The sequence below is a fragment of the Ambystoma mexicanum genome, chromosome 7q, assembly GCF_040938575.1.
Source record: "Ambystoma mexicanum isolate Mex_15411 chromosome 7q, UKY_AmexF1_1, whole genome shotgun sequence".
In the NCBI taxonomy this organism is placed as follows: domain Eukaryota; kingdom Metazoa; phylum Chordata; class Amphibia; order Caudata; family Ambystomatidae; genus Ambystoma; species Ambystoma mexicanum.
In genome coordinates this window covers 28,583,988-28,600,379 of record NC_090941.1, presented here as the reverse complement: position 1 = coordinate 28,600,379, position 16,392 = coordinate 28,583,988, and positions in this window count along the sequence as shown.

Sequence of the window (16,392 nt, the reverse complement as noted above, 5' to 3'; positions counted from 1 at the left end):
AAAAAGACAAGGAGAGCCACTGACAGGAAATCACCTGTGGGGAAGGTCGGAAACGGCACTAACATCAATACCGTCAGAACACAGACTATTCAGCAGAGCAGCAATGTTCTTCTCCTCAATAATACACCCGGGACTGCAGGCTTACGCAAACGCAAAATGGCTCCAAATAACTAGATGGGAACTAATGATGACCATCAATTCTACAGTAAATGGGTTTAACGCAATAAAAGAGGAGCTGCGAGCTGTAAGGATGGTAGCACTCCAGAACAGATATGTATTGGACCTTCTCACAGCAATGGAAGGAGGAGTTTGTGCAAAGATAGGACAATCATGCTGCACGTTCATACCTGCCAACGATGCTGACAATGGTACACTGACAGAAGCAGTTTCACAATTGGCCCAGATGCACTCCAAAATGATGGATGAAAGTAACGGTGTAAACAAGGATAAGAGCTGGTTTTCACTATTATGGTCATGGATGCCATCCTGGCTGTCAGATGGACTGAAAATAATAGTGGGCTGTACTATATTGGCTGGAGCTACTCTGATCATAATTAGATTTTGGAAGGCCCGGAAGGCACGCACTACTGACGAGTTGCTGGAAATGGTGGGAATGCACCCCTTGATGCCAGCAGATGACGGCCAGCATACAGGTGTGATAATACAGGAGAGGGAGAAGTTGCGCACCCAAATCATCACCAACCATCTAGACCCACCATCAGTGAAGGTCGAGAACCCAAGAAACCCCAGGAGCTACATAGGAAGATGGGTATACTGTACTCCTGGAGGAACCTGTGAATATATGTATTGGTCATTTGAAGATCATGTAAACCATTATGGACATCTCGGAGGAATAACATACGGATGTGTCCATCTGCCTGCCCAGCAGCCCGCACTGGCCATGCCGACACCTGTGGCACGGATCAACTAGACTAAAATCTACACGTCGTTAGAGATGCCATGACGACCTAGACAACGGGAAGCACATCTGTACAAATATACACACTGGACATTCCCACACCAACCTACACGAAGAATATACTCAGTGCTATGACGTAGGCAACAGGCATATTCACGGACGTGCATCTTTATTATTTTTACATAGGCTTTCAGAATGCAGAAACGCAAGACGCGTCATGAACTCATCTATAAAGCTTGCTCACGCTTCTCTTGAAACCCGTTACCACCATGAGAGGTATAATGAAGACACGATACTGGTCATGGAACTATATGCTACTATAACCTAAAAGCACCTATGCACCAAACGGACTACTTATGCACCAGGCCCGAGTAGGCCTCAAACAAGAGCTCCCGTGGACATTAACAAAGCAAGAGTCAGGTTGCTGATTCTGCAGAAAGAGCCCGGTGGAGCAACCAGCCAAGGTCGCAATGTTGCAAACCCACATTCCAAGAACAAATCATCAAAGGCACGATGTTGCAACCTCGTACTCCGCGCACCAACGTTAAAGTCACACCGGCAAATTAAACCAGACGCGCAGTAGAAAAACAATATTAATTGTGCAGAATTCTGCCTCTTTCACGGTCCCTCCCCACGTGACCAAGCCGAACCTGATGAGATGCCAAACCCAGGAGAACAGAGGCGTCTGGATCCCTCGCTACGAGACACCGGCAGATACACTTGAAAGGCTCAATGGACATCTGCGACAGTGGGAGCGGTCAGCCTTCCAGCTATGAATAAATCCTCACATTGTCTGCACGTACCCATAGTGAAACATTGTTGCACCTTGCAGGTACACCGAGAGCTGGGAACAGCGGTGGTCCCAGGCTGGGAAGCTCACGGGCGCACCAATCAGAACATGGGGCTCTTATCACTGACGCCAGTAATATTAGCCAATCCTCAGGAGTCTTCATGTAACAATTCTCATGTATCTAATTGTAGGGACAACCCAGATAAACCACCTGACTACCCTTTGTCCACTAACATCGTTCTCTATATGTGTGCTATACTAACCCTACCACTCGAACACCCAATTAAGAGTGGCGATAGGTTTTTTGTTAACTTTCTGAAGTGACGCAAGTAGCGCGTCATACTACAGTAAAAAGGGCCTGCGAGCCCCACGATTGTGTGTGTGTCAGGACGAACGCGTACGCTCCTTGACCCATCCCTGCCGTTTTGTCTAATAAACAGCAGAGTCACCTTGCTCCTTGTGTGTGTCTCATACTCTATCTCATCTGGGATATACACGGGAGGAGTTGGGGCCTCCCTGCCTGGAGGTCTGCGGACGGCCCGGCCGACCCCGGCAGAATTTCCCCCCGACAACTGCTTTATCTTAAAGTTCCGCCCGGCTCCTCACCCAATGTATGATCTTAATAGGGCGAGTGTAGTGGCGATATTTGAGAATGTTGAAAGTCTGAGAGACATCGATTCTACAGATATAAACCAAGTGGTGTTCTTAAATGATGACAATTTGGGAGCAGCGAGACTTTGGATAGCCTCTAACTTATTTGAAATACTATATGGCAGGCCAGAATGGAGTTATTTTCCATGGGCTTTATTTTGGCTGCAGATCCGACGATGTTACATACTACCTCAGGAAATTAGTATGTGAATGATAGAGGCAGCTCGGCTGCAATAAGACCAATGGAAACATACCAAACACAGAATGTAGCAATCCAGCATAAACATGCCTTGAGAGCTTCTGTTGAAGGTCCCATGGCATCAAATATAATATCATAACAATGCAAGTCTCGACAAGGACTAGCTGGAACACTTGTGAACATGCACATCTGACTGGTCGTAATGCTAATAGTTTGGATGACTTCGATGTAGTTGCTTTTCAAGAAACATGGCTGGTTGAACATCCCATATGGGATGGCCACGAAACTATTCTCCAAGCTGCTAAAGTCAATCCCAAGAGGCGACTATCATCAGGTTTGATGGTTGCCATTTAATCAGGCAAGGACTTTGAATTCACCCATGGGCTGGACCCAATATTTTTCTCCAAATGGTCAAAATTAAATATGCAGCTAGTATTATAGCCGTAATTAACATCTATAGTAATCCGCTTGCCATAACAGATCATGTGTTTTTCCATGAACTCGAATTACTATTCAGTACAATTTCTCAAGCACAAGACATAACTAACACCATTCTTGTGGGCGATCTAAACCTGCAATGCCTGAACTCTACAAAATCATTTAGGAACCCAACTTGTGATCGATGGTTTATGTTTATGGCCCATCGTAACATGATGATGCTCAATAGCTCCACTCCAGGTGACGTCCCTGCACGAGATACTTGGTGCAGAGGACAAAGTAAATCGACCATTGATTACATCTACACTGACGAACTTCTGTTTCAGTATGTAACCCATTTTGAAGTTATATCTCAATCTGCTAGCGACCATCAAATGCTGACTGTTAAACGGGATTATGATCATGTACTCCATGGTGACAATCAGAAAAAATACACACCTCATCTTATTGTAAACAATGCAAGACTTTGGTTCCCGTGGACTGAGACTTTGCTAAACAATCTTAATGAGAAAATCTTAAACAACCAGTCTCGTCCCCAGTGGATAGGAGAATCATATAATGTCACCCTCCAGACCTTTAAGCTACATTCTAGTACAAGCACTCATACATACTTTATACCAAGGCATAATTTCAATGCAGAAATACAAAAACGCAAGACCCTGTTGCGATGACAAAAGAAACTGGCCCGATTGTTACCATTGGCTATTAGAGCTCAAACAGTCTATGCAATACACTGTGCATTTACAAACTGGGTTAGATCCCAAAGGAGCATCCTATATCAAGCTGATGGGGAAATGATGCTTAAGGCGATTGTTTCAAAAATCACGGCTGAAAAATGGGCTCTTCTAAATGTAGCAAACTATGCCAAACAATTACCGGTTCAGATAAACAGAGTTCTTGAGAGTACATGGGTGACCTATTACACACATTTATATACTGATTCTCCCTCATGTCTGTCTAGTTATCCAATAACGAACCTAAATAATCAGTACTTGCAGATACAAGTGGAAGACATATTAGAGTATATACAAAAGGCCTCTAACTCAAGAACTCTAGGGCTTGATTGGCTTACCAATCTAATGATGAAGCAACATCCACAATCATGGGCCTGGATTTTGTTTAACATCTTCTCTTTTATTATAAAGACAAACTGTATTCCAGCCTCTTGGCGATCATCTGTAATTGTACCAATCTTCAAGAGAGGCGATCAGGCCCGCCCTGCCAACTATAGGCCAATCGCCCTCTTGGACATTCCCGGGAAAATCTTCTCAAGATTTATTTTGAGGGATTTTACTAACTGGGCAACATCCTTTCACAAGCAAGCTCCTTATCAAACAGGGTTTATCCCAGGCATGTGGACTTCCATTAATTTACTCGCACTAACATCATTACCATCTTAAACAACCGTTATGCTTGGTTTTTGTGGACTTCAAGGCCGCATTTGATTCAGTTTTTCGATCTTTACTGATTTCTAAATTAGTTTGGGAAGGATGTGCCACATATCTGATCAACTTAATCGAAGCACTACATACAGATACTAACCCACGGGTCAGTCTCAATCTGCAAGGATCCTTGTAATCTATTATCAAGACCTTTGGAGGCCCAAGACAAGGATGTATACTTGCATCTGCCTTATTACATTTTTTTATATCCAACATTGGCAGAGCATTTGAGGATGTTGTGGCAGATGCCCCAAAATTGGCAGGTAAGGCCCTTGCAGCCCTTTTATACCCGGATGACCTAGTGTTAATCTCCAAGACTCCTCGTGGCCTACAAAACCTGCTTGATGCGCGTGCAGTATATGTAACTAAAAATGCCTTAATTATCAAGCTAAAAAAAACTAAGGTTATGGCATGCAAAATGAATGTGAGAAATAGTCTCAGGAAGAACAAACAACACCTCAAATGGCATGTGCAAAATGAAATTCTTGAAGTAGTGCCACAATGTACATACTTAGGCCTCCCTATCTCTGGAGTAAACGATACAACTTATTTGCGGAGATTGAATAACAAATTGAACATATAATTATCCAGGGCAAATATGGTACATTTTCAATCAAGACCTTGATAAGTTACTTCAGACAAAATGTTACACCGGTACCGCTGTATGGGTCCGAAACTAAACCTGTAATTGCTGAGAATATATGGGCAAGATTTGAGAGCAAATGTTGGAAGCGCATTTTAGGGCTAACTGGGTCCGTCCCAATTGCATGGATTAGGACGGAATTGGGACTAACATCACTTTATGCACGTTATCTGTGGCAAGTTATCGCCATGTTCAGGAAATGTATTATGACGCTAGACTCAAACAAATTGATAAGTGTGTTATCTGAATATGTCTTTAAATCTCATGATACATTTATAACCAAATGGCGTGGACTTGCAATTAATGTGCTGGAAGATGTTGCTGTATCTCTGAATGATCTACTCGCAAACCCGACCAGAGTTCAAAGCAAGATATTTCAGCATGATTGGAGGATCACAACAGAAAAATGTCTCACATATCGTGACTTTCCTAAGAATCCGTTTCTGCATAAAACAAGGGTTTGAGGGAAGCCAACAAAGGGGAGAAAAAGTTGGGGTGGACTATGGAAATGAGGGAGGCCTTTGACGAATTGAAAGACGCGATATCAACTGCTCCAGTACTGGCATCCCCAGACTATGAGCGACGCTTTTTTATATTTTCACATTGCGACTCAGCAGTGATGAAAGCAGTATTGGCCCAAAAAACGAGCATGGGCTATAAACCAGTAGAATTTTACAGCGGTCACTTAGACCCTGTGATGTTAGGCCACTTCCCTTGCGAACAAGGTCTCGCTGCAGCTGCTTTTGCAGTGGAAAAAGCATCAGCAATAACCATGGGGTGTCCAACTACACTGTTTGTGGAACATGCACTATTTGCAATATTGAATAAACCCAAGTCCACACTAACGACACAGAGGGCATCAGGTTATGAGATCATTTTGTCTAGGGCTGAACTAGCAATTGTTAGATGTAGCACGGTTAACCCTGCAAGGTTCCTAGCAGAAGTAATTGAGGAGGGAGATTACGCCCACGACTGTACCCAAATAACTGAAATGTACTCATGTACTAGAAAAGTTGAAGAAAACGCACTAGAGGGAGGTGAGCTTTTGTTTATTGATGGGTCATCAACTATTGATCAAGGAGATGGGATACGGAGGACTGGGGCAGCAGTGGTAAAAATGATGGAGGCGCAGGTGTGTGTGGCTATGAAGTGTGTACAATTACCACAGCATTACCCTGCTCAAGCCACGGAACTGGTTGCACTAATATTGGCATTGAGGGAAAGTTTTGACAAACGAGTAACCATATATTCCGACAGTGCATATGTTATATCCACTGTCCACTCAGGGCTATCAAAATGGAGAAGAAGAGGGTTTAGGAGAGCTGATGGCACTCCAGTGCAACATGCCCTCTTGTTGGCTGAACTAATTGAAGTATCAAACGACCCCCAAGACCTAGCCCTAGTCAAATGCACCGCACACACCAATGGTGAAGAGCACGTCTCAAAAGGGAATGCAGCAGCAGACGCACATGCGAAATATGCTGCATACTTTGGTGAGATATGGAACCCCACAGACTCACAGAGAGGGAGAGGGAGGGGAATGGCTAGGGAGATGTTAATAAGAGAAGGGTACACCCATCTCCCAGCCACACAGATTATGGAGTTACAAGCGGCTGCACCAATGGCCGAAAAAGAAATATGGGTAAAAAGAGGATGTACAATGTCACCAACCGACGCACTATGGCGCCAGGGTGGCACTGGGAAAGTTGTAATACCGTTGGCACTTTTAAATACCGCCCTGAGCCAATTACATCACCCAGCCCATACAGGCAAGGAAATAATTGCAGCACGAATTAGAGAAGATTGGTTCTGTCCCGAGTTAAATTCTCATGTGTCAAATTTTATCAGCAATTGTCTCACATGTCAACAGTTTACGGCCGGTCATACCCTAAAAGTGATAAGAGGTACCATACCCCGGCCAGAAGGACCTTTTCGGCACCTTCACATTGTCTATGTTGATATGATCAACATATGTCAAGGTAATAGGTATATGATTGTAGTAGTATGCCCATTTTCTAGGTGGATTGAAGAAGGTCCCTGTTCACACCCAGATGCATTTAGAGCAGCCAAATTCCTAGTAAGGGAGGTCTTCCCCAGGTGGGGAGTGTGCGAGGTGTTAAGATCAGACAATGGCCCGCATTTCGCAAACGAAATGTTCCAGCATATCACATCCCTGCTGAACATAAAACACAAATTTGCATGTGCATACCACCCACAGGCTAACGGTGTATGTGAACGCCTGAATGGCTTATTGAAGGAGGCAATTGCAAAAATACAACAAACAACAAAGAAAAGTTGGTTGTATTGCCTTCCGTTAGCCCTATTTGAATTAAGGAATAGGCCAGGGTCCGACCACCACCTCACCCCTCACGAGGTGGTTACTGGACGTCAAATGCGCCTTCCCCTAACGCCAACGTCAAGGGCATTCACTGACCACGAAAGTTCAGCGAGTGTGTTAGGTGATGAAATGTATCAATATGTGTCTTCTTTGATTACTAGTGTTGTGTTTGTGTCTCAACAGCTCGAGCGCACACGGGGCGGGTCTACCAGAAATCAAGAAGAAGGCGCCAGTACAGAATTGGAAAAAGAGAACTTGTGCAAACTTGCCAAAGGTGACCACGTGCTACTTCGCAATTTCAATAGGAAGTGGAACGATAAGAGGTTCACCGGCCCCATCTGGTAGAGGACGTATCAACAAGAGCAGTAAAACTAAAAGACAAGCGTGCCTGGAACCACCTACATTATGTAAAGATCTACAAACTGCAGACCCGCCCCAGCGCCAACGACAGGTCCATTGGAAGAACAGCAACAACATCCCCGACAGCGGAAGGAAGTTCTACCACAGACAACGACCCAATTGTTCCCTTACCGTGTCACTACCCAGCTACCCCGGAGACAATAACTGACGAAGAAAGGGGTGATCCCCATACTGCCCACCCCATGGTCACACGTTCAAAGAGTAAAAATACTTCCGTCATCTGAGCCCAAACACCCCCCCGCCCATTGACTCCCAAGTACAGTTATAACTTAAACCGAAAGACATTGCCTGCACAAATACACATGTAAACACGTGAATGTTCTCTTTTTTCTCTCGCACATACAGGAACTGCGTATTATTGTATTATTAAGAAAAGAGCTAACTAACAAGTCCACTGTCCAGGAGTAGATGGTACTCCCAGACGATAACTACCCAGAAGAATTGTCACACCAATTTGTATACGAAATAAAAAGGCCAACATACCTAAAAAAGAGAAGGGTATGTGTCTACTACACAGCCTTCCTCCTGGCCATAGAATATTCCATGCCCCACCTCCGCCCATACTTGCTGGTTCTAAGAGACCGATCACTTAGAGTAGCGTGGGAGCAGCTCTTCGCCTGGGCACTGAATGACTATTTGATAGGGAGAGCTTAAAGGAAACAAAACTAACATTTAATAACAAGCATTTTGAGAATTTTTAGGCGGGCAACTTTAACGTCGCAAGAATACGCTGCCAGGACTGCAGCAAGGTAAGAGCAAAATGCTGGTGAGATTAGCATATGTAATAAAAATAATAGGGATTTTGATGATCACCGGGTTCTTGGCTGCCTCTGTCCGGCAGTACAGCTATGCTATCAATTTTATTGCTGCACCCAAACCTAATATACCCCCGTTCCCTGCTGCAACAGGTGTTACGTCAGGTAGTAATAGTAACATTGCACCCAAGCAAAATAGAGTTAAACGCAGCACATACTCAGACAATAAAGGTATTGATAATTATATACAAGATTCAGCACACGTCACAAACAACATATGGTACCAGCACATGACCCGCATTGGTAAGCAGACAACTGAGGATAGCTGCTACGTTTGCTCATTAATACCATACGCCATGAGTGCTTCACGAACATTTGTTGCCACAGAAATAGATGAAAAGACAGCACAGTGCATAATATACTTGGCACTGTTCCAAACGAAAGGAAGATTTCAAGGAACAGTAGTGCACATGACATGGAAAACACGAGACTCATACCCATATGAAAACAACTTCCTCAAGACCTATTTGAGTTATCACAAGACCAGTTTACATGCTGAAGCATTCAAATACATAACAAGTGGCCCTGCAAAAGGAGAAACAAAGAAAGTAACACTGCAGTATCTACCATGTGATTGGTACGCCACTGAAGTTCCGGGTAAACAAGGATGCTGGGAGAGGCTGCTGGTGACGATAACAGGAAAGGTGTATCTGGACAACAGCTGGGAGATAGGAGTGATTGGCAGCAACATGGTAACAAAAGAAACTATCTCAACCATCGAGACACACAATCACCAATGTTGGACGACGTGGATCAAGTATGTACCAATGCTCACGTGGGTAGAAGAAGATGAAGACCCAATAACAATACTACCGTTGACTGCGCCCAAGGTATGCTACCAGCATAAAGGAGAGGTGGACGTAGGATATAACACCAATTGTGCAAGTGTGATGGAGTTACCTGACGGGGGAGCGGGAACAGCAGTAATAATGGACCATTATTGGGCCTGTGGAGAAAAGGCATACCGTACACTGCCTCCCCTGTGGAATGGTGTGTGCACAATGGTACACGTCAATGTACCATCACTAGTGGTACCTAAGAAGCACGTCAATGTGGCGAAATTTCCTAAAATGGATGAAGGGGATAAGAGAAGAAAGAGATCTGCACCACTTCAGGAGGAGCAAGGGAACAGGACCAACAGCAATGATACTGTCCTAAATAGAAGAAAAAGACAAGGAGAGCCACTGACAGGAAATCACCTGTGGGGAAGGTCGGAAACGGCACTAACATCAATACCGTCAGAACACAGACTATTCAGCAGAGCAGCAATGTTCTTCTCCTCAATAATACACCCGGGACTGCAGGCTTACGCAAACGCAAAATGGCTCCAAATAACTAGATGGGAACTAATGATGACCATCAATTCTACAGTAAATGGGTTTAACGCAATAAAAGAGGAGCTGCGAGCTGTAAGGATGGTAGCACTCCAGAACAGATATGTATTGGACCTTCTCACAGCAATGGAAGGAGGAGTTTGTGCAAAGATAGGACAATCATGCTGCACGTTCATACCTGCCAACGATGCTGACAATGGTACACTGACAGAAGCAGTTTCACAATTGGCCCAGATGCACTCCAAAATGATGGATGAAAGTAACGGTGTAAACAAGGATAAGAGCTGGTTTTCACTATTATGGTCATGGATGCCATCCTGGCTGTCAGATGGACTGAAAATAATAGTGGGCTGTACTATATTGGCTGGAGCTACTCTGATCATAATTAGATTTTGGAAGGCCCGGAAGGCACGCACTACTGACGAGTTGCTGGAAATGGTGGGAATGCACCCCTTGATGCCAGCAGATGACGGCCAGCATACAGGTGTGATAATACAGGAGAGGGAGAAGTTGCGCACCCAAATCATCACCAACCATCTAGACCCACCATCAGTGAAGGTCGAGAACCCAAGAAACCCCAGGAGCTACATAGGAAGATGGGTATACTGTACTCCTGGAGGAACCTGTGAATATATGTATTGGTCATTTGAAGATCATGTAAACCATTATGGACATCTCGGAGGAATAACTAAGATATGGCGAGTAAGAGGAGATAACGAGAAGGATATGTTTGTGGTCGACAAGTCGACCAGAGGGGGGACTGAAGTGGGAGAATGGAAGACCAGGCTCCCGTCCTTCACCTCTCGCGCTTGGCCTAGAGGGTCACGACCCAGACACCCGCCACGAGAAGAGTTTGTCCATTTACCAGACGACCAGATACCCTGGTACAGGAACATACGGATGTGTCCATCTGCCTGCCCAGCAGCCCGCACTGGCCATGCCGACACCTGTGGCACGGATCAACTAGACTAAAATCTACACGTCGTTAGAGATGCCATGACGACCTAGACAACGGGAAGCACATCTGTACAAATATACACACTGGACATTCCCACACCAACCTACACGAAGAATATACTCAGTGCTATGACGTAGGCGACAGGCATATTCACGGACGTGCATCTTTATTATTTTTACATAGGCTTTCAGAATGCAGAAACGCAAGACGCGTCATGAACTCATCTATAAAGCTTGCTCACGCTTCTCTTGAAACCCGTTACCACCATGAGAGGTATAATGAAGACACGATACTGGTCATGGAACTATATGCTACTATAACCTAAAAGCACCTATGCACCAAACGGACTACTTATGCACCAGGCCCGAGTAGGCCTCAAACAAGAGCTCCCGTGGACATTAACAAAGCAAGAGTCAGGTTGCTGATTCTGCAGAAAGAGCCCGGTGGAGCAACCAGCCAAGGTCGCAATGTTGCAAACCCACATTCCAAGAACAAATCATCAAAGGCACGATGTTGCAACCTCGTACTCCGCGCACCAACGTTAAAGTCACACCGGCAAATTAAACCAGACGCGCAGTAGAAAAACAATATTAATTGTGCAGAATTCTGCCTCTTTCACGGTCCCTCCCCACGTGACCAAGCCGAACCTGACGAGATGCCAAACCCAGGAGAACAGAGGCGTCTGGATCCCTCGCTACGAGACACCGGCAGATACACTTGAAAGGCTCAATGGACATCTGCGACAGTGGGAGCGGTCAGCCTTCCAGCTATGAATAAATCCTCACATTGTCTGCACGTACCCATAGTGAAACATTGTTGCACCTTGCAGGTACACCGAGAGCTGGGAACAGCGGTGGTCCCAGGCTGGGAAGCTCACGGGCGCACCAATCAGAACATGGGGCTCTTATCACTGACGCCAGTAATATTAGCCAATCCTCAGGAGTCTTCATGTAACAATTCTCATGTATCTAATTGTAGGGACAACCCAGATATACCACCTGACTACCCTTTGTCCACTAACATCGTTCTCTATATGTGTGCTATACTAACCCTACCACTCGAACACCCAATTAAGAGTGGCGATAGGTTTTTTGTTAACTTTCTGAAGTGACGCAAGTAGCGCGTCATACTACAGTAAAAAGGGCCTGCGAGCCCCACGATTGTGTGTGTGTCAGGACGAACGCGTACGCTCCTTGACCCATCCCTGCCGTTTTGTCTAATAAACAGCAGAGTCACCTTGCTCCTTGTGTGTGTCTCATACTCTATCTCATCTGGGATATACACGGGAGGAGTTGGGGCCTCCCTGCCTGGAGGTCTGCGGACGGCCCGGCCGACCCCGGCAGAATTTCCCCCCGACAACTGCTTTATCTTAAAGTTCCGCCCGGCTCCTCACCCAATGTATGATCTTAATAGGGCGAGTGTAGTGGCGATATTTGAGAATGTTGAAAGTCTGAGAGACATCGATTCTACAGATATAAACCAGGTGGTGTTCTTAAATGATGACAATTTGGGAGCAGCGAGACTTTGGATAGCCTCTAACTTATTTGAAATACTATATGGCAGGCCAGAATGGAGTTATTTTCCATGGGCTTTATTTTGGCTGCAGATCCGACGATGTTACATACTACCTCAGGAAATTAGTATGTGAATGATAGAGGCAGCTCAGCTGCAATAAGACCAATGGAAACATACCAAACACAGAATGTAGCAATCCAGCATAAACATGCCTTGAGAGCTTCTGTTGAAGGTCCCATGGCATCAAATATAATATCATAACAATGCAAGTCTCGACAAGGACTAGCTGGAACACTTGTGAACATGCACATCTGACTGGTCGTAATGCTAATAGTTTGGATGACTTCGATGTAGTTGCTTTTCAAGAAACATGGCTGGTTGAACATCCCATATGGGATGGCCACGAAACTATTCTCCAAGCTGCTAAAGTCAATCCCAAGAGGCGACTATCATCAGGTTGGTTTAATGGTTGCCATTTAATCAGGCAAGGACTTTGAATTCACCCATGGGCTGGACCCAATATTTTTCTCCAAATGGTCAAAATTAAATATGCAGCTAGTATTATAGCCGTAATTAACATCTATAGTAATCCGCTTGCCATAACAGATCATGTGTTTTTCCATGAACTCGAATTACTATTCAGTACAATTTCTCAAGCACAAGACATAACTAACACCATTCTTGTGGGCGATCTAAACCTGCAATGCCTGAACTCTACAAAATCATTTAGGAACCCAACTTGTGATCGATGGTTTATGTTTATGGCCCATCGTAACATGATGATGCTCAATAGCTCCACTCCAGGTGACGTCCCTGCACGAGATACTTGGTGCAGAGGACAAAGTAAATCGACCATTGATTACATCTACACTGACGAACTTCTGTTTCAGTATGTAACCCATTTTGAAGTTATATCTCAATCTGCTAGCGACCATCAAATGCTGACTGTTAAACGGGATTATGATCATGTACTCCATGGTGACAATCAGAAAACATACACACCTCATCTTATTGTAAACAATGCAAGACTTTGGTTCCCGTGGACTGAGACTTTGCTAAACAATCTTAATGAGAAAATCTTAAACAACCAGTCTCGTCCCCAGTGGATAGGAGAACCATATAATGTCACCCTCCAGACCTTTAAGCTACATTCTAGTACAAGCACTCATACATACTTTATACCAAGGCATAATTTCAATGCAGAAATACAAAAACGCAAGACCCTGTTGCGATGACAAAAGAAACTGGCCCGATTGTTACCATTGGCTATTAGAGCTCAAACAGTCTATGCAATACGCTGTGCATTTACAAACTGGGTTAGATCCCAAAGGAGCATCCTATATCAAGCTGATGGGGAAATGATGCTTAAGGCGATTGTTTCAAAAATCACGGCTGAAAAATGGGCTCTTCTAAATGTAGCAAACTATGCCAAACAATTACCGGTTCAGATAAACAGAGTTCTTGAGAGTACATGGGTGACCTATTACACACATTTATATACTGATTCTCCCTCATGTCTGTCTAGTTATCCAATAACGAACCTAAATAATCAGTACTTGCAGATACAAGTGGAAGACATATTAGAGTATATACAAAAGGCCTCTAACTCAAGAACTCTAGGGCTTGATTGGCTTACCAATCTAATGATGAAGCAACATCCACAATCATGGGCCTGGATTTTGTTTAACATCTTCTCTTTTATTATAAAGACAAACTGTATTCCAGCCTCTTGGCGATCATCTGTAATTGTACCAATCTTCAAGAGAGGCGATCAGGCCCGCCCTGCCAACTATAGGCCAATCGCCCTCTTGGACATTCCCGGGAAAATCTTCTCAAGATTTATTTTGAGGGATTTTACTAACTGGGCAACATCCTTTCACAAGCAAGCTCCTTATCAAACAGGGTTTATCCCAGGCATGTGGACTTCCATTAATTTACTCGCACTAACATCATTACCATCTTAAACAACCGTTATGCTTGGTTTTTGTGGACTTCAAGGCCGCATTTGATTCAGTTTTTCGATCTTTACTGATTTCTAAATTAGTTTGGGAAGGATGTGCCACATATCTGATCAACTTAATCGAAGCACTACATACAGATACTAACCCACGGGTCAGTCTCAATCTGCAAGGATCCTTGTAATCTATTATCAAGACCTTTGGAGGCCCAAGACAAGGATGTATACTTGCATCTGCCTTATTACATTTTTTTATATCCAACATTGGCAGAGCATTTGAGGATGTTGTGGCAGATGCCCCAAAATTGGCAGGTAAGGCCCTTGCAGCCCTTTTATACCCGGATGACCTAGTGTTAATCTCCAAGACTCCTCGTGGCCTACAAAACCTGCTTGATGCGCGTGCAGTATATGTAACTAAAAATGCCTTAATTATCAAGCTAAAAAAAACTAAGGTTATGGCATGCAAAATGAATGTGAGAAATAGTCTCAGGAAGAACAAACAACACCTCAAATGGCATGTGCAAAATGAAATTCTTGAAGTAGTGCCACAATATACATACTTAGGCCTCCCTATCTCTGGAGTAAACGATACAACTTATTTGCGGAGATTGAATAACAAATTGAACATATAATTATCCAGGGCAAATATGGTACATTTTCAATCAAGACCTTGATAAGTTACTTCAGACAAAATGTTACACCGGTACCACTGTATGGGTCCGAAACTAAACCTGTAATTGCTGAGAATATATGGGCAAGATTTGAGAGCAAATGTTGGAAGCGCATTTTAGGGCTAACTGGGTCCGTCCCAATTGCATGGATTAGGACGGAATTGGGACTAACATCACTTTATGCACGTTATCTGTGGCAAGTTATCGCCATGTTCAGGAAATGTATTATGACGCTAGACTCAAACAAATTGATAAGTGTGTTATCTGAATATGTCTTTAAATCTCATGATACATTTATAACCAAATGGCGTGGACTTGCAATTAATGTGCTGGAAGATGTTGCTGTATCTCTGAATGATCTACTCGCAAACCCGACCAGAGTTCAAAGCAAGATATTTCAGCATGATTGGAGGATCACAACAGAAAAATGTCTCACATATCGTGACTTTCCTAAGAATCCGTTTCTGCATAAAACAATTAGTTATGCTGAGTCGTACCGGTGCAAATCACCTTCCCCTACGCATAGAGCACCATTTCTACGGCTATGCCTTAATTTATGGCTAACTACAGACCTACAAGCAAAACGTAAAATTATACCAGTACAAGATAATGTAAGCCGGTTTTGCGGGATTACGGATCATCCAGAGACTATTCAACATCAGGCAACGGAATGTATAATGCTCAGACAAAAACGTGAACAACATTTGAAACCTGTATTTCAAAACTTTAGGCTTCTTACATCTAATGCCATGTGGTGGATGATCTAGTGTGGGCAAACAACAAATCTAAGAATTGCGATAATTGCATTCTTGAATGACCTAAAACTACATGAAGAATAAATTCAACTCCGAATTAAGCACAGAAGCACACCGAATGGCTACTGATAGCAGCCAGGATGTGCTGCTAAACAGGCGGCAGCTATTACATTATACTGTTATGGTGGAAGTTGGGAGCGTAATTCTGTATGTTAATATGGAAATAATGTTTTAGGCAATTTTATGTTTTGATATGGTACAATTTTACTATGTTATCGTTTATTTTATTCCATCTCCTTTGCTTCTGCTTTTGCTTTTTGATTATCATGGTTTAGAGCCGTTTAAGTTGTTGAAAAGTACCAACTGATGAATTTGATTTTATTGCAACATGGGCATGCAATTTGGTATTGTGTCCTTTTAATGTGATTGTGTATTATAGTAACTTGGGTATTTCCTTTTTTTATGCTAGAAATACTGTAAAACTGATTTAGTTCAGTTATATCAACAACAAAAAAACTCCTTGATCGGTCTTATTTTTACAACTTAC